General features: G+C 39.5%; 1 long non-coding RNA gene across 2 annotated transcripts; it reads left to right on the top strand.

Annotated features, from left to right (window-relative positions):
- Positions 1 to 15,777: 15,777 nt before the first annotated feature.
- Positions 15,778 to 18,613, top strand: LOC128027661 (uncharacterized). 2 transcript variants are annotated; one of them, XR_008186782.1, is made up of 5 exons: positions 15,778 to 16,066; positions 16,873 to 16,993; positions 18,005 to 18,052; positions 18,145 to 18,237; positions 18,350 to 18,613. It is a non-coding gene; the product is annotated as an uncharacterized LOC128027661 (long non-coding RNA). The 2 variants fall into 2 exon arrangements; XR_008186783.1 differs by lacking the exon at positions 18,005 to 18,052.
- The last annotated feature ends 1,173 nt before the right edge of the window (positions 18,614 to 19,786 follow it).

Here is a 19,786-nt window from a genome sequence, read left to right as displayed (position 1 = left end):
TATGGATCGCCAAGACAAGGCGATAGATGAGATGGGTCGAGCCTTCCAAGCAATGGTGACGAAGGTGTCCGAGCTCGCTCTCCAGACGCAACACCAACAACAACCGTCACCCGCTGCGCCTCCCACGCCACCCACACCGCCGATCGTCTCCGGGGGGATTTCCCAGCCCGAACCACGCCTCCCCATCCCGGAGAAATATGCGGGTGAGCCAGAGTTCTGTCGATCATTTCTGTCTCATTGTTCTCTGCACTTCGCCATGCAGCCCCGCACGTTCTACACCGAGGAAATGAAGGTGGCATTCGTCTTATCACTACTTACGGGAAGGGCTGCCCTCTGGGGGACGGCGGTGTGGGAAAACCAAGACAGCTGCTGTGCCTCGTTCCACGCCCTTTCGGAAGAGATGAGACGGGTCTTCGACCGCTCCGTCGCCGGGAGGGAAGCGGCTCGCCTTCTCACGGACCTACGTCAGGGGGAAAGGTCCGTCTCCGATTACTCGATTGAGTTCCGCACCCTGGCGGCGGAGTGTAAGTGGAACGAAGAGGCGCAGTGGGATCACTTCCTGCATGGGTTGGCTGACCGCATCCAACAGGAGATCCGCGCCGTCGAGCTCCCCACTTCTCTCAATAGTCTGATTGACCTCACCATCAGAGTTGACAATCGACTCGATCAAGCCACCAGACGGAGGGGGAGAACAGTTCTCGCGAACAGACCGGAGGCTCAGTATCAGCGCTCAGATGTTGCGGTCAGCCCACCGGGAGATCATGAACCCATGCAGGTGGGGCGAGCTCGGCTCTCCCGGGAGGAGAGGATCAGGCGGAGATCCCTGGGACTATGTTTATACTGCGGCAGTCAAGAACATCACATCCAGCGTTGTCCGGTAAAAGACCAAGCCCGATAGTAAAACGGAGGCTACTATCGGGTGGGATCTCTGCCAGGAAGACCTCATCTACATCGACACTCCTTCCGGTGAGTCTACGGTGGTCCACCCACGCACTCGAGCATCACGCCTTGCTGGATTCTGGGGCAGAGGGTAATTTCATGGACTTCAAGTTCGCTTGTAAGCTTAACATTCCTCTCACCTCCCTCAAACACCCCATTGCACCCTTTGCTCTCAACGGACACAGACTACCAGTCATCACTCAGACCACCTTACCTGTTTCCCTCACCACATCTGGCAACCATACTGAGGAGATATCATTTTACATCACGGACTCACCTCAATCCCCCATCGTTCTCGGTCACACCTGGCTTCAGAAACACAACCCCAGGATCAATTGGCGCCTTGGATCTGTGGTTAGCTGGAGCGAGGAATGTCATTTGTCTTGTCTTTTGTCTGCTGGTGTTAATGTTTCTGAGTCTGTGTTTCAGGGGGAAGCAGTGGATTTGGCTAGCGTGCCCGCGGAGTACCACGACCTGAAGGAGGTGTTCAGTAAGTCTCGTGCTGATTCTCTTCCTCCTCATCGTCCCTATGACTGTGCGATAGAGTTATTGCCAGGTACTTCTCCGCCTAAGGGCAAGTTATATTCTTTGTCTATTCCAGAGACGGCGGCCATGGAGAAATATATATCCAGTTCTCTAGCAACGGGGTTTATCCGCCCTTCTTCTTCTCCAGCGGGGGCGGGGTTCTTTTTTGTGGGAAAGAAGGACGGATCCTTGCGACCTTGCATTGACTACCGAGGGCTGAACAACATAACGGTAAAGAATACCTATCCTTTACCGCTTATGTCTTCAGCTTTTGAGAGGTTGCAGGGAGCGTCCGTTTTCACTAAATTGGACTTACGTAATGCTTATCATTTGGTCCGCATCAGGGAGGGGGATGAGTGGAAGACTGCCTTTAACACCCCTAGAGGCCATTTTGAGTACTGCGTTATGCCGTTCGGGCTAACCAACTCGCCGGCAGTCTTTCAAGCACTCGTTAATGACGTGTTGCGAGACATGGTCGATCTGTTCATATATGTTTACCTGGATGACATATTGATTTTTTCTTCGTCTCTCCAGGAACACGTGCAACACGTACGACGAGTGCTTCTGCGGTTGCTAGAGAATGGATTGTTTGTCAAGGCGGAGAAATGCGTTTTTCATGCACAGTCTGTTTCTTTTCTAGGACACATCATTTCGACTGAGGGTGTTCGCATGGATCCTGAGAAGGTTAAGGCTGTGGTAAATTGGCCATCCCCAGAGTCTCGCAAGGCCCTGCAGAGATTTCTGGGGTTCGCCAATTTTTACCGGCGTTTCATTCGCAATTTCAGCCAACTAGCCGCTCCTCTGACCGCCTTGACCTCCCCTAGTTTGACGTTCAGGTGGTCAGACGCAGCTGAGGCTGCGTTTGTCAAACTGAAAAGCTGCTTTGTTTCAGCTCCCATTCTCGTCACCCCTGATCGTTCACGTCAATTCATAGTGGAGGTCGACGCGTCAGAGGTGGGGGTAGGAGCAGTGTTATCCCAACGCGCATCCTCAGACGGAAAGGTGCATCCGTGCGCGTATTATTCTCACCGTTTATCTCCTGCAGAAGTTAATTATGACATTGGCAATCGAGAGTTGTTGGCAGTCAAACTTGCACTGGAAGAATGGCGTCACTGGCTTGAGGGGTCGGGTGTACCTTTCATTGTATGGACGGACCATAAGAATCTCGAATACATTAGAACCGCCAAAAGACTTAACTCCAGGCAGGCTCGGTGGGCATTGTTTTTCGGTCGTTTCGATTTTACACTTTCTTACCGGCCGGGTTCCAAAAACATCAAACCCGATGCTTTATCCCGTCTTTTTGAGCGTTCCGATCGTACTGCTACTCCCGAGCCCATTTTACCGGGGACCATCATTATCTCCGCGCTCAGATGGGAGGTCGAATCGAAGGTGTTGACCGCCTTAGAAGGGGTAACGCCCCCGGCTCGTTGCCCACCGAACCGATTGTTTGTGCCGGAGGGGTTACGGTCAGACGTTCTCCAGTGGGGTCATTGTTCCAGTGTTGCTTGTCACCCAGGGGTTAGTAGAACTAGATTTCTAGTCAAGCAACGATTTTGGTGGCCTGGTATGGCTCGTGACGTCCACGATTTCGTCTTGGCTTGTTCAGTTTGCGCTATTGGTAAGACTTCCAATCGACCTCCAGATGGGTTACTCTTACCGCTGTCTGTCCCTTCAAGACCCTGGTCCCACATTTCGCTAGATTTTATCACCGCCCTCCCGCCCTCTAGAGGCAATACGGTGATTTTAACCGTAGTGGACCGGTTCTCGAAGGCGACTCATTTTATTCCCTTGCCCAAATTACCTTCAGCCAAGGAAACAGCGGTAGCTGTCATTGACCACGTCTTCCGCATACATGGCCTCCCGACAGACGTGGTTTCTGACAGGGGTCCCCAATTTGTGTCCAAATTTTGGCGAGAATTTTGTAAATTGTTAGGAGCGACTGTTAGTCTTTCTTCCGGGTTCCATCCCCAGAGCAATGGTCAAACCGAACGAGCCAATCAGGATGTCGAGAGGGTTTTGCGATGTTTGGTTTCCAATAATCCTTCGTCCTGGTGTCAGCAACTCTCAGTTGTGGAGTACGCACACAATTCTTTGCCAGTGTCATCTACGGGCATGTCTCCATTTAAGTGTAGTTTAGGGTACCAACCACCTAATTTTGTCAGTACGGAATCCGAGGTTTCGGTCCCCTCCGCACACGCACTAGTCCAGAGGTGTCACCGCACCTGGACCAGAGCTCGCAGAGCTCTGCTCCAGGCTAGGTCGCGCACCAAGGCTAAGGCCGATCGCCACCGGTCGAAGCCTCCCCGTTACGTCGTCGGTCAAAGAGTGTGGCTTTCTACCCAGAATATTCCTATGCGTTCCGTTTCTAACAAACTTGCTCCCAAATTTATTGGCCCGTTTTCTATTACCAAGATTATTAATCCGGTAACCGTGCGTCTTAGCCTTCCTCCGGCGTACAGGAGGATTCATCCCGTGTTCCACGTGTCCAAAATTAAATCGGTGATTTCTTCCCGTCTTAATCCGCCTGCTCCGGTTCCCCCCCCGCCTCGTCTCGTTAATGGGGAGACCACCTATTCGGTTAATCGTATTCTGGACTCTAGACGGAGGGGACGCGGTTTTCAGTACTTGGTGGATTGGGAAGGTTACGGTCCGGAGGAGAGAAGCTGGGTTCCTGCTCGGGACATATTGGATCACCACCTTATAGATGATTACAATCTACAGGTAAAGCAGGCTGGGAACGTCAGGTGACGTCCTAGGGGAGAGGGTACTGTCACGGTAGGAAATCCAGTGTTTCCTCCGTGTCATGTTTTGTGATTGTTTTTGTACTTACGTTGTCTCCATGTGCTCGTTTAGTTGATTGTCATCACCTGGGTGTTGATTGTCTCGCTCCAGCTGATCTTCATCACACCTCAGCTACTTATACTCACCTCGCTCTCTCTCTGTTGTCAGATCCTCACTCATGTCTTCGTGTCCTAGTTGGATTACCGTCTTCCGTGTTCGTGTGCTGGAGTGGATTAAGTGTTGTCGTCCTCGTGTCAGTGTTCCGGTCTGTTCCTGGTTTCAACCATTGACCACCTTCACCTGCACCGCCGACTTCACCACCCAGCTCATCTCACGCCACCGTAGACCTTCCTTGCCATTGCCAACATCCTGGACTCTCTTTCTCAATAAACTACATCTGATCGCCTGCAATTGCTTCCTCCTCTTTTATCTGTCGTTACATACCGTGCAAATAAACTACACATCTAAACATAGACTCGTTTTTAGTCCAGAGCGGAGCATGTGATACAGGAGCCATTCTTCTGCAGGTGCTTCATGTGTGCTGAGGATTAGTGCATGGAGGCTGAAAAGGTCATGCACCCTTCTTGGCATTTCTGAATCAGCCCAGATCCAGGAAGCTCAGATGCAATAACCTCCAGTGTTAAATTATCGGCCCCGTAGTCTTCTAAGAAAGAAGACCCCCATCATACACACACAAAGTGCTCACTGGAGTGCAATATTGTGACAATATCAGAATCCCGACCAACACTGCAACAAGATAACCGACTTCCATTTGAGTGCACAAACTTCTTACAGACTCCCTCCTTAGCAAGCTACCAGAGCCTTGTCAGATTTCGTTAGCGTTATTGACAAACAACATTTATATGCAGCAATGCCTTTCAGTGTTGGAGAAAACTATGCATTTATTATTAAGCATGCAACTGTTCAACTAATGAACATAAATGATCTTGCATGAATGTTACATTGACCAGAGGGCTTTCAAAATTGTATTTGGCTTGTGACAAAAAATACTTTAATCCCTTTATTTTTATTCATATTAATTTGCAAGCTCAGAGCAAAGAACAGAGCACAGAGTTTATGTGGTTCTGACATGAAATCACAAACAAGAGACTAAGAATTGGTGTTGCCTTTTTTTTTACAACTTACAAAGATAATCAACAGAAAAAAAATAAAACACAAACTACTGTATTAGACTGAATTCTAATTAATTAGGAAGACAGGGTCTGTACAACCTATGTTAGCAATGTAAAAAATACTTTTAATAGTATTTTTAAAAACTTTGGTTAAAGATTTGGATGTGACATGGTTTTATGTCATGTTTTTTTTTTTTTTTTTTTTTTTTTTTAAGTATCATGTTCTTGTTAATAGTAAAATATAAATGTTTTCCCCTCATTTATTTTGTATTTTTTTTTAAATGCAGGAATTAAATACCAATAAATAAATAAATAAAAAACAGAGGGGTTTGCCTCATTTCATCACACACCAGTACAAAGATAAGTTTGAAATTCTAGCTGTGTGATCACTGCATGTTCAAAAACACCATGGTGTGTTTTGCGAATGCTGTTCATCATAAGGGTTGTTGGAAAAACAACTGAGTACTTGACTTCTTCTCTATATGTCTAGTATTTGTGTAGCGAAATCAGTAATCAGATTAAAAAAATAAATAAATAAATAAATATGGCTGGATACCCTTTGGAAACATAGTTTTACAATTCACGCGACAACTGATACATCAAAGGACAATGCTACTGGTATAATGCAAAAGACTGTGAACGTGCTTCCTTTAGTTCCGTAGCTCTCTCCTATGAAGTAGCTCTGAAGGGAAAGTGTATCCCACGTGTGCCTGGCACAAAGTCCCTGGTTATGCAAGAAAATGTGAATCATTCATGCTTTAAGCCCGAGTGCTACAGCTCTGAGGACAGGGGCAGTGACATCTGTAATGAACCCAGCCACAATGACACACGCCATTGCAATCTTAAAATTAACACCATTTCATGAGTTTACACTTTTGTTTGGGACTCTTGAAATGTATAATCAATTGTGATATTTAGCAAAATGATAATGCGGATGATTCAGGTTCATATGTGTGTGTAAATATGATTGTATTAGAAAAATAAATATTAAGCTGAGTGCAATAAAAAAAAAGAGAGAATAGCACAGGTGCACACTAACTAGATAAATAAATATTCTTCTATATTTCAGGGTGTTGTGCACTAGTAAAGTTTGGGTAACGAGCCTCTTGTCTCTCAATATTGCAGACTAACATATCACAAGAAAAAAAAAAAAAAAATATATATATATATATATTTTTTTTTTTGTGATGTATATATATATATATATATATATATATATATATATATATATATATATATATATATATATATGTATGTATATATATATATATATATATATATATATATATATTATATATTATACTACTGATCCAGTAACAATACAAAACTAATTGAATTCTGCAAACTTATGCTTTAATAATCATATCTATAGCTGCTTTGGACGGATCCAGAGACGTCCACACATAAACAAATTCCTTATCAGAACTATGAAACAGAGAGATAGTAGAAAAAAGACATGGAGCTTCTGGGAGCTAACGCTGCAGGCAATGCCTGCGGGGCAAAAGGTTTGAAGACTGCAAGTTAGTCTCCTAGAAACAAATGCATACAAACACATGCACACACACATCACACATACACAAAGGCACAGTGTATACACATGAATTGAATGTATTTAACAGTAATAATGCATACACACTTACGCTCCAACTTTTTAAAGTCTCAAAACTCCATTTTGCTACAATGAATAATGAAGCGCACATCAAAAATGCAGCAATTAGCTCAGTCGATTTGCACCATACATCAGCGACAGACATGCTCTCCTCGGATATAAAACACAGCTTTTAGAGACTTTTAAACTTCATAAAAATCCAATGCTTCACCGTGAGCACACTAAGGGGCAAAGACTCAAAGTCAGCACAGCGCAATGAGCACTTCCTCTTTAGGGAGAGAAACTGCATATGAGTGTGCATTTAATCTTTATAGCGATTGGCCAAAGCTCCACCTCTGCCTGTTTTCTGATGAACACTCACTTATTGTTTGAAATTTGTCTACGAGCTGAAAAAGATGCCATCTTGCATATTTTCCTGTATTTATTGCTTTATTTATGTTTGCTGTTGGAAATAGTTTTCCTGTTTAACAATGCTCAGCATAATTGTGCTGATAATGAACTTGTTTAGTGGACTGTTCTACTGAGTATTTGCAAAATATTGCATATGGAAAACCATAGCATTAATAGAAGCTCCGGACTCTGTGCATGTGCCATGAATCACGTTGCACTGAGTCGATGGATACAGCAGCTTGTGAGCATATAAAGATGTTTTTTAAACAAGAATCGCTCTATATCGGGTCAACTTGAATTTGAGTCCAACTCAAAACACTACTGCTGATACTGCACTCAGTATCAGCAACTCAAATATAATTTTATAAGTTGCATACTCAATTTGTGCTCTGCATTTAACCCATCCAAATGCACACACACAGCAGTGAGTAGTGAACACACACACACATTTTAGTTGCAGGGCCCGGGGAGTAGTTGGGGGTTCTGTGCTTTGCTCAAGGGTCTCACCTCAGTCGTGGTATTGAGGGTGAAAGAGAGTGCTGTAAATTCACTTGCTGAGCAGGGTAAAGGTAAAACCAAAGCACCACTTAACCTTTCACCTAACGGTAGCCAGACATGCAGCAATCACACCTTTAAAAAACCTTGTGTGTTTATCTGAAACGCATGATATTATTAGAAATGATATATACACAAAACTCTTACTTTAACAGTAAAATCAAACAAACTGTTAGTAAAACCAGTTGTCAGTTTATTGCAATAGGCTATGTGTAACACACCTATCAGTCACTGCCACAGAAACAGAGATCCTCAGGGTCATGATGAACACAAAACCAAGTGTGTCCTACAGCACTGTGAATATAATTCAAATTCTGTTTAATGCTAATCCCATCCCTTTAATCAAAGCCCTGTGTTTTATTGTGTGTGTGAGACAGAGACTGAGACAGATTGAAAGGAGGAGCCATGTTAAAAGAAGTGTTCATTTGTTTTTAGCAAGGACTCAGATCCACCTCTAATATTTTGCTATCCAACTGAATCTGCAGCTCTGAACTCTGGAGAGAGTACAATCATCATATTCCCTACTGTCCATATAGAGACAGACAGACAAACAAATGCATAAAAATACAGTTCCCTTTTCTCTGACAGCATCTTTCATTGCTATGGAAGGTATTTTAATCATGTGTATTTGGGTCAATGATGTGACACTCATGCAAGAACACACTGAAAATGCTGTTTATACAGACAATGAATCTCAATTTTGATCAAAATGTTTTGGATTTCTGAATAAAATGTCGTCAAGAACAATTAGAGCATGCATTTTTGTTAGTTTTGTTTTAGACTGGTTACTCATTATTTGGCTATTCATTCATACAGTGATAACTCCAAAAAGGACAAGTCAGTGTGGTGTAACCAACATACAGGAAGCATTTCTTTCCATGCGACAAGAAAATATATGGAAAAAGATAAAGACCATGTCAAATGGACTATGTCAATGTGATGATATTCATGATATATATTAATTCATATATCATGGATGTCATAAAAAAAAAAAATAATAATAATAATAATAATAATATTAATAATAATAAAAAAAAAAAAAACTATGGGAAATGTTGGAAAAGCTATTTGAATGTTTTCAAAGTAACATGTTATGTTTTTCTTGATGGGTACACAACTTGTCATTAAATAAGGACTTTTGATAAATGTTTTAAAAGTTTTGGAAAGATATATAAAACCAGCATGAATACAAATGACATTTCTAAGAGGCTGGCACTTGCTACATTTGAAAATATTTCTCCTTTTCATGATCTTAGGCATCCTTATTTGCTGTTTCCACACTTACCTATCCATCAACTGCTAGTAAATGCAAATATACATCATCAGTTTTTCTCAGGGCTGCTCACATGTTCTTGAAAATCAAAATTCGAATTGAAATTCTAATCAAAATCCTGTCTCGTGTAAGGTTCACTCATCAGGGTGCTATCGTAGCCAATGATAGTAACACTGATAGCCAACCTACAGGTGAATTATACCCTTGGACTCAGTATCACCACCAAAAACACCTATATTTCAAAACACATCAGTTATAGCATGTTATATTTAGTAAGCTGTCAATGTATGCTATATTTCATGAAGGATCTCTTGATATTGATTTTACACAGCCTGATCATGGTTTAAGGATGTCAGACACATGCATTTTTCACCCGCTGGGTATGTCAGTGATCCATCAAGCGTGTATGAATAATTTTCGCAGTCTCAATGTGGAAATATGGTCCCACTGTATCACAAACATCTTCGCTCTCTGTTAGTTACCATATCCGCATTGGTTACCTGAAGTGGTCTTTTTTTTTTTCTTTTTTTTTTATAAAATAAAATAAATACAATAAAAAGAAAATAATAAATATAATAATAATAATAATAATAATAATAATTATTATTATTATTATTATTATTATTGTCTCTTCCTTGTTCACAGATTAATTTTGTTTTTACAGTTCTGTCATCGTTACCAAAAACAGATGGTGGATGATTTTAACTATTTATGAAATTTTGTTTACTGCTTTTTGTTTAGTCTACTAAAACTTTTCAACAGTTACTGCATGGCCCTGTTCTTTCTAAGAAACCGTCAATAGGTCAATTTCTTCCCTGAAATACAATTTACTTTCCCTCTGTTCTTCAGTCAGCAATTGTTCCTGTTGTCAATTTGAGACTCTGTCTCCCCTTCTTGTACAACAAAAAGCAATGTGAAAGCAATACTGAAAAACTAGACTTTGACTGGCTGCCCTCTTCACATATATTCAAATAAGAAGACATGAGCTGGTGTCGTCACTTTCAAATTGCTACATTGGCTGGAAATATGACAAGAGTAAGCCATTCAAAAAGCATATCATGCTTTCACATAAAAGTGAAAAATCACAGTTTGGCTTTTGACATACTATAATATTCAAAACCAAAGATGCACTTTTGCGTGGAGGTGATACAACAGAGTTTAAGTCACATTTTTAAACATTTTTCACCAATAAATAAATAAATAAATAAATAAAAAAAGATGCTAATTGATGAAGTAGACCTAATTTATTCACTTTTTATGTCTAATGTTTGTTTTCCAACAGTGTCTGTCTGCTGAGTCTCATTTACTCACTCAATGCGTCACTTAACTGGTTATTATCGACTGGTATTGAGCATATAAATGTAATGGAGATTGTAAATTACTTGCATTCTGACATTATTATTAATGATAATTATTTTATAAACAAAATCTGAAATATGTCTGAGCTTGAACAGATTAAAATGCACATCGGAACACTCATTTGTTAATTAAGTATAATATATATTTCACTTTGTAAATAGGCTTCTGTGGCTATCAGTAGGTTGATAATAAAGGCCACATACACAAATGTGGCATAAACACACATGCACACACTTCGCTTCCAGGTTCAGTGAGATTAAACAGGAGAGAGGCACACTTCAGCAGAATCCTGGGAGGAAGCGATATATTACTTCTCTCTGCTTCCTCAATATGAGACAATAAAAGCCTGTTCTCTGAAGTTTCCAGAGCTTATTTCAACCCCGAGGAACTCTGGTTCCAGCCCCAGACTTTGGCTAGGATGAAGAACAGAACTTCCAGCGCTCTCAAAGACATAGTGTTATACGAAAGGAAAGTCTGAAACTCTTGAAGCAGCTTATTACGTAGATGCTCAGACAGGGAGAAATATATAACATTTATTACTATCAAAAATCATTCAATTGAAATAGTCACCTCTCTACTCTCTCTTATATAAGTGCCTTAGCCTCTTGCTATAACTTTCCAGACTAGGGAAGGCAGACCTTGTATTTTCCTCTGTGCATTCATGTACTAAGACTTAACTATATAGATTTTTTCATGCACTTAATTGTGCCATTTAATAACACGCAATCCTGTGGGAATATTTCCCTTAAATAACACATGAATTACATTAAACACGATATTTATTTTGGATTGAGAAAAGGCTACATTCCACAGTCTCCAATTGAATGGAATAATGCTGCATTTCACTCACTCACCAACAGGGGTCAACACAAGACCCACAGCACGGAACAACTTTTATGAACTGCTAAAACTGCTTCTGCTCCTCATTAGACAATAATAAATATTTCAAACAGTAGTATGCTTCATTGTCACGTGACCCTGCATGTGAAGGGGGCATCCAGTTATCATAGAAAATAAACTCTTATTTTTTGTTTGAAATTAAAAGGTTACTTTTGCCAGTCCAATTATAGTCAGAGACACACACAAACATACACACAATATACAGTTCATGCATCATACAGGAAATGTAAGGTCAGCTTTGATCCCAGGTAAGACTGACTATTCAAACTTTAGTCTAGCTGTGATTAACAAGGTTTATTTAATCCAAATGTATGATTCTGAAAATAACAAGACTGTTACAATTGTACTCATTTCATAATCCTGAAACTTCATGATACTTCTGTGAGGTTATATTTTCAAAAAAAGTTCCAATCCATATCTTAATTGGGTCAAATGATGCAATTTCAAGTTTTCCTTTCTCTTTGGAGTGTTACAAGCTCTTGGTGCATAAACAAGATCTTTAGAATTTGCAAAGACTAAAGTACCAAATCCAAAGACATATTCTTTATGAAAGTTAAGAGTCAACCACTCCTACCTAAAACTGCTCATTCAAACACTACATCACAATGTGGGTAGATTTGCATAACGCTGCCCTAGGGCTGGGCAAAAAAATCGAATGCGATTTCCATTCGCATCTCGTCAGTAAAGCCACTCCTGTTATAAGTAGGTAATCTCCTGCATGTGTGTTCAGATCAGAGTATGTGAGCGAAGTGGAGCGACAACAATTTCCCCTCTGCGCTCTGAGCATTTAATAATCACTCCGCTCCCAGTAAATGTAAATGCCTCTCTGGGATGCCGTGTTCAAAATCGCTGGTGATTCATTCAACAGTCAACTTTTATTCTAGCTGTTGTTGCTGCCACCATGTTGTGGAGAAGCTGTGCGTTCCATTGTGAAAGCCAAACTACTTTGGTTGGCTTCCAAAAGAGGACACAACTAGAAATCAGTGGTTAAGTTGTATTTGCAACACTTTTCCAGAACTGTTCAACCCAAGTATTCAGATGTGTGCAGCACATTTTATGGAGAATGAGGACTGTTTTCTCTGATCACAAATGCAGTCATGGTTTACGTAAAAAGACAGCATAAGTCATTATAATCAGTAATAATATCCTCAATAGATGCAACAAATGTTTCGTTTGTAATAGGTTTTATTGTTTTGTCTTCTCATGCCAGGACACACAGCATCATAGATGGTAATGGTCATAACATTTCCGTCAAACGCTTGAGGCATTCGGCCAACCACAAGGCACTGGATAGCTATAGCTGGCCAATCAGATTACACCTCAATTTTCAGACCGATGAGCTTTGTAAAAATCTACGCTTTTCAGAAAGGCAGGTCATACAGGAGCAACAGTAATGTACAGTATGTGGAAAATGTTTTTTTTTTTTTTACCTCAAACAGCATAAACAGATTGCATTACACCAAATACACAAAATAATAATAATAATAATAATAATAATAATAATAATAATAATAATAATAATAATAATGTTCTTTTTAGCAACGTCATATGACCCCTTTAAACATCTAAAAAGTTCACTTTTAAGACTATGCTACATCTATGACCACATTAAAGGGGAAAACGTTTAATTTATATGATATATACTATATCATATAATCTTTAGCACAATGTACATGACACACATTCAAAATTATAATCTAAAAAAAAAACGACAACACAAAAACAATCATCATCTCTTGAAATCAAAGTTTATCTCCCTTTCTTTCTCTCCCGAAACTCTGCAGTCATTTTCAGCCCACACATGAAAACCACAGAGTCTGGTTTCATTGCCCCCAGAGCTCCAAACCTGAGACGCTTTGGACCCTGCAAAGCGCATTAAGTCTGTCACCATGCCAGCTTTAGTCAAACCGCAAAATTAGAGAGAGTCATATCTCCCTTACATCCGAGACGAGATGGAACTCTAAGAGACCATCTTTGTGCCAGTTCGTAAGGGTGGACCAAATGCAAGAACAGTGCCAATTGAAAGCAATACAGTGAATGTGATTTGGTACATTCTACTGGCAGTGTGGCTAATATGACACTCATTTAGCTAATAGCAAGGCCATTTCACAAATGGAGTTATTATGTCAGCCTGTTTCTCTGTCCCTGATCACCCGGAGCTGCAAACTGATATACGTTGCGATCTCCAGGCAATATGCTGCCGCATGTCGGCCGTCAAATCCTCCTCTGCGTATGATTATTCACCAGCCTTGAACAGGTGCAGCCACGCTCTGGCAAATATCAAGTGAGAAAGAGAGAGACTTGCTTTCCGCTGCCCTACCCCACGGCCCCTCCCTCACTTTGCAGGCAGCCTGTCCAATGTAATAGAATCTGCTGACAGCAAATTGCTCACCTGCACATTTGAGGGAAAAAAAGCACAGTTTCAAAATGTCCCCCATATGGCACAGACAGGTGTCGGTAAGTGGTCGACACTTGCACGAATGTTGGTGCAGATGCCACACAGAAAAGTTTCTCTGGCTGAAGTTAAGGAGGGAAAAAGTTCTGAAAAATCAGATTTTTTTTTATGACTACACAAATTTAAAATGAATAAAAATGTAATATTCTGCCATAGACTTTCTGTACAGAAATAAAACCACATAGGCCTAACATTTCTGCCATTACTAGCAAGGGAAAAAAGATGATAGATCAGTTCATTGAACACATATCGCCCTTCTGTGACATGTCCCGATAGTGGAACAGTCGGAACTAGTAATTAACCAGCCTTAAAGTCATTTCAGCCAAATTTAAAACATTAAAAATGCGAAATCTAAAGCTAACTTTGTCCTTAAGATTTTTGTACAAAATTAAAACCATTGTTTTTTTTTTTGTTTTTGTGTTTTTTTTGCAAAGAAATATTGTAATATTACACAATATTTTACAATCCTGCCCTGGCATTTCTGTTATAGGAGGACAGAACAACAACAGCCTAATAATAATAATTTCAATAATAATAAGTTCACAAACAGATGTTGGGAACCAAAAATAAGTATTCGTGAATTTGTGAAAAGTCAGAACTTAGCAGTATTTGTTACTGAGTAATGGCTGCAACCTGCCCCAGCCTTAACTATGTGAAACAAAGCAATCAAAAAAAAAAAAAAAAAAAAAAAAAACATAAACACAACATAAAAACAAAACAATGCCAATCTAGGCCTATCTGTTCTCTTTGTTTGCGTTTTCGCAATTCACTACAGACTGTAAATTTAAGAACTCATAGACTACCTGTCCCCTTCACTTCAGGGATCTGTTTGTAATGCAATTCTAAATTTACATAACCTGTAACCACTAGTCCATATTTGATCATTAATATACTGTATATATGAGAATGGCAACTTTAGTCCAATAAGTTCCCGGTGTGGACAGGGCCACCTGGCAAGACGCACTATGTAAAATGCTGCAGGTGGAAGAGAAAGCATCCTTTGTCGCTTCATCACGTTTTCAATTTGAAACCTAAAACCTGCTCGCTAGATGCTGCTAAATAAGTCTTGGAAGTTGCAAACAATTATATTTATCTAATTATTTATAAATTCTATAATTATATAAATTCACAAAAAGTTGCCGTACAATTTGACTTCACTTTAGTTTCAACTCTAATCTAACACACCTGAACTGACTAATCAAGGTCTTATAGTTCACTTGAAAATTACAGGCAGGTGCCAGAGCAGATATGGAACTGAACTCTGCAGAATGGTAGATTTCCAGGAGCATGATTGAGAAGTCCTGTTCCGGAGCATAGCATACAGCAAGAGTTATATTTGCCACAATGTTTTTTAATGATCAGTCCATTCTCTGCAATCCTCCTTAAACTTTACTCTCCAATTGATGGACTCTAGTGCCATTTTACATTAATTTCCATAGCAATTAAGATAGTGAGCACAAACAGTGCTTAACCGTAAGCTTTTTCATAAATAAAAACATCAGTCACTTGATAGTAGGACGGACTGACTTGGAGATAACTCTCTCAGGAAGCACATCAAGGGAATGTATGCATCTCCCGCATCTTCACTGGAGGATGCACTGCTACACTCCTAATTACATACTCCTCCATCCAACCTTAATTAGCTGTGTTTTGCACTGAACCCCAATCAATCAGTCACATTTTATTAAAGTTTGGCAGAACAGGCCTCATCATGGAAATGATAATTAAACTGCACAGAGACAACTAAACTTCCAATAACAATGTTTGATGGCCAGTGATGTGAGTCAAACCCTCATTTTTTGGTGAATAAATATTAATTAATAAAAATGGCCAATGTGCCTAGGCTATATCACTGTAAAAAATTACTGATGCAAAAAGTTGTACAAATGAGGAAATACATGTTGGCTCAACATAATGGTTGTGTCAAAAAAGAAAAATATGTTTGGTCAATGATTGCATGATTTCCATGATTGTACTACAAAATGTTCATCAAGAGAAAATAAATAATTATGTTGAGATAACTTTTAACGTTGCACAAAAAATATTATGTTGGCCGAGCAAGAGAGAACAGCGTCAATCGTCTGAGCATGCGCAAAGGAGTTCTACCAGGCAGCGCTGCAGCAGGCTGGAGTCACGACATTGCATTGGTGAGTACTTTGTGCTGCGAGTTAATGAGCAAATTTAGGTTAATAATATATCGATTGTCTATCAACAAAGTTTGAAATGGCTTTATTGTGAGTACCTACAGTGATTAGCAGTGCTGGAAAATAACGTTTAACTCATAAAGCTTAGCATTCCTTTCCAACTGGCATGTGATTTAAAGTCGACCCTAACGGTTATTAGGCATGACATGTTCCCGTTTAATATATTTAATGGTCAATATTTTCAAATTCCATTTACATTTTGGCTTATGATATATATGATAATTGACTGTAACAGACAGCTAGTCTTGACAACTTGTGCTATTGCTATCACAGAGTGACTGATAATTTAGGCTAACGTTAGTTCTAACTGTTAGTGGCATTCAAAGCACATGTGCCTTCGTGTTAGCAGCTAGTACTTTGCACAAAGCCTCAATTTGCAAGAGTGAAATAACATTTCAGTCTGATAAAAATAAATAAAGAGTTGTGCTAACACGAAAATTAATAGCTGCTAATGTTATCAGATTTGTAAGCGGTTTAACGTTATCAGTTTTCCAAACGGTTACATGTTTCCGTTTAATATTTTTAATGGTCAATATTTTCAAATTCCATTTGCATTTTGGCTTATGATATATATGATAATTGACTGTAACAGACAGCTAGTCTTGACAACTTGTGCTTTTGCTATCACAGAGTGACTGATAATTTAGGCTAAGAAATAATTTGCTTTGCTTTTAATTGTTTGCTTCTGAATCTTTCATTACCCACGGGTTTGTGCTGAATTCTTCCGCATCTACCGTATTGACCTGAAGTCAGCATTCCTGACATCGCTGGACAATCACACCCAGGGGTTGCTAAAGATGTACAGAGCCAAAAGCAAGACTGGGAAGGTGGAACAACTTGGATGAACTTCTGGAACAACTGGATGCCCAGGTATATTAATCATTTCTTTGTATAAAATATAACAGTGTTAAACAGTGTAACATAATTTACTGATACCTGTTTAAGAGAACAAACTGCCAACAGCTCACTGCTCCACAAAAACTTAACTGCAAAACTCAACATTTTAATTTCAAGGTCTCTGGCAGTTGAGTTGATAATTGTCTTGTGACATTTATCCATTGCTCATTATGTAAAAAATATAATTATATTATATGATCAGAATTTGTCAAAAAGGTTCAATGTATACTTGATTTTGATGATCTACAATACATGTACAAATCCCGCAAATACATAATATAATGTATGCCATAAATGGCGTTCAGAGATGATGGCTTATTTTTTGTATGTGGGATGCCACACGTATTGTTTACGTTATCTTATTTACATGGAGTGTACATGGAACCTCGGTGAGATTTTGATTATGGTGCTATTTTATTGTTTCAATTGGTATGGATAACAAAATGGGCAAAGCAGTCAACTTCCCCGATTAAGACCTTGAGATCAACATGTATGCATTAGAGAGAAATATTTTGGTGTAGTATTAAGCTGTTTTTCTCCTATCATATAGCTCCGTTTGACCAGCACCTACATACTGGGCAGAATTGACTCATTTCACCATTGGTTAATCTTGATCAGCCTCATGAAAGTCACCTGACATGCTTTTGGTCAATATGACCGAACAAAAAACAGCCATCGTGCGCACAGCATGTTTGAGACCTATTTTAGGACTGTTAGAAAACCACTCTCAGTATCTAACCTAAGTAGACTCTGGTAATGTTATTCAAACAGTCTTAAAGGGATACCCCACTGACATTCTTCTAAATATCTTCCTTTCTCTTCAGCAGAAGAAAGAAATTCATACAGGTTTGAAACAACATGAGGGCGAGTATATGATGACAGAACTTTCATTTTTTGGTGGAGTATCTCTTTAAGGGATCTGTAGACTTGCTGCACTTGTTAGCTGATTATCCCTCTCAGATTGTAATCTTGATTGTATTTCAGGAAACTATTTCATGAAGTTGGTTGAAATGACGCCCAATGGTGAAAAGAGTAGGTGATCCTAAACTGTTGGTAGAGTATATGTGTAACCCCTTTGTTAATTATGCGACTTAATAATGTCTTATTGATGGTCTTTTTGGCAGACCACAGATCTAACTACTTATAGAAGGTCTTCTGTTCTTCGTGGTCTTCCACTGTACTTGAGAGAGCCAGCTTCAATTTCAAAGACTATTAAGGTAATTAATTTGAATATCTTTATTATGGTATTAATGTTTGTGATGCAGTAGTGATTGCATAAGACATTATGCTTTCAGTCTGACACTAAAAGACATTTATTGTGTTTCACAGGATACTGAGGCACTGGGGCCACACACAAAGGCCATGAAAATGAAGTGACTGACAGTTCTACCAACTCAGGACCTTATCCCACAGTGGTCAATGTGGCTGTAGTACTGGAGGAGGAAGTTGTCATGGACAATCTGGGAGACTTCACAAATTCCCTCATGATGTTTGTTTCGGCACTGGTTGAATACTTGTGTAATATTTTACTTGAGCCTAACAGGCAAATTCATATGTATTTAAATAAATAAATAAAATGTTTTTTTTATCAAAGCCTAGTGTGTAATTTATTTGAAATAATGAAAAATAGACTATTTTGACCAAGAATAAATATTTAATACAACATTTTATTTCAATTTGAGTCTGCTTGTTGGCCCAACAAGCTATGTTTAGTCAACAGAAAATATTTAATTGATACAACATTCTATTTCAAGTTCAGTCTACATGCAGGGGTAGTCAGCACAACACAAAAAAGTTGGTTTCCGCAACTTAAATTGGGCCAACTAAAAATTTTAGGTGCAACGGGTCACTAGAAATTTTTATGTTGGAGAGGCATATTTTTTTTTACAGTGATGAATTTGTAGTCTGGCAGTCTGCAGTTTGACCATTTATATAGTTTAACCCTCTTGACATGGTGGAAAATTACTAATTGCATTTAATTGGCTCATATAAACTGACTCTAATTACTCATTTGAAATTGCAACAGCTCATAATGCAGATTTGCCTCCAAAAACCTTACTGCAAACACCTAGTACACCTGAATTATGACTTATGCATCAGACCAAAATAGAAAACCGGTATATAACAAATGATTTTTCTTTCACCCAATTAAAAAAATAATTAATTAATTGCTCAATGCCCATTTTGCTGGCCTGATGAGAGGGCTTTTCCCATTGTCCTTCTCGCAATTCTGTAATAAATCCCAGATCTCAGCTGCTGCCAAAAATGTCCTGGCAATCTGCATATTGTTACTGTCACACTACTGCACAGCTATATCCCTTCTTCATTATTTCACTTAGCCAAATATCCCCCCCACCAGTCAGCACAAGTTATACGGACATTTTAATTAATTGTCAGCAGCTTATATTTGTAAGATACTGAGCTTGCAGATCGCACGTACAATAGGACCTAATTAAAAACAGGTCTAATCTCTTGTGCAAATCTGTTGTCACTTTCCGCAGCTTTCACTGAGTGCTTGTGTGTTTAGAATGATTGATGGGCCGTCAAGTGGTGGACTTGGGGATTATTTGACTTCTAAATTGAATAGCTGGTGTATTTATCACTGCAAGGCTTGACCCCGGCCTTCACAACACTAATGATATCACATTACAATAATACATGATAATGGAACATCAGTTATCACAGTATGTGAACTAATTTAATCTATATGTGCAGTCACCATTACAGTTCTAGTTTCTAATTGGACTTGTTTGAGTCCATTATGTC

This window comes from Carassius gibelio, chromosome A14, assembly GCF_023724105.1.
Source record: "Carassius gibelio isolate Cgi1373 ecotype wild population from Czech Republic chromosome A14, carGib1.2-hapl.c, whole genome shotgun sequence".
Classification (NCBI taxonomy): domain Eukaryota; kingdom Metazoa; phylum Chordata; class Actinopteri; order Cypriniformes; family Cyprinidae; genus Carassius; species Carassius gibelio.
Note: the sequence above shows the minus strand (reverse complement) of the source record. Positions and strands in the feature narration are given on the sequence as shown.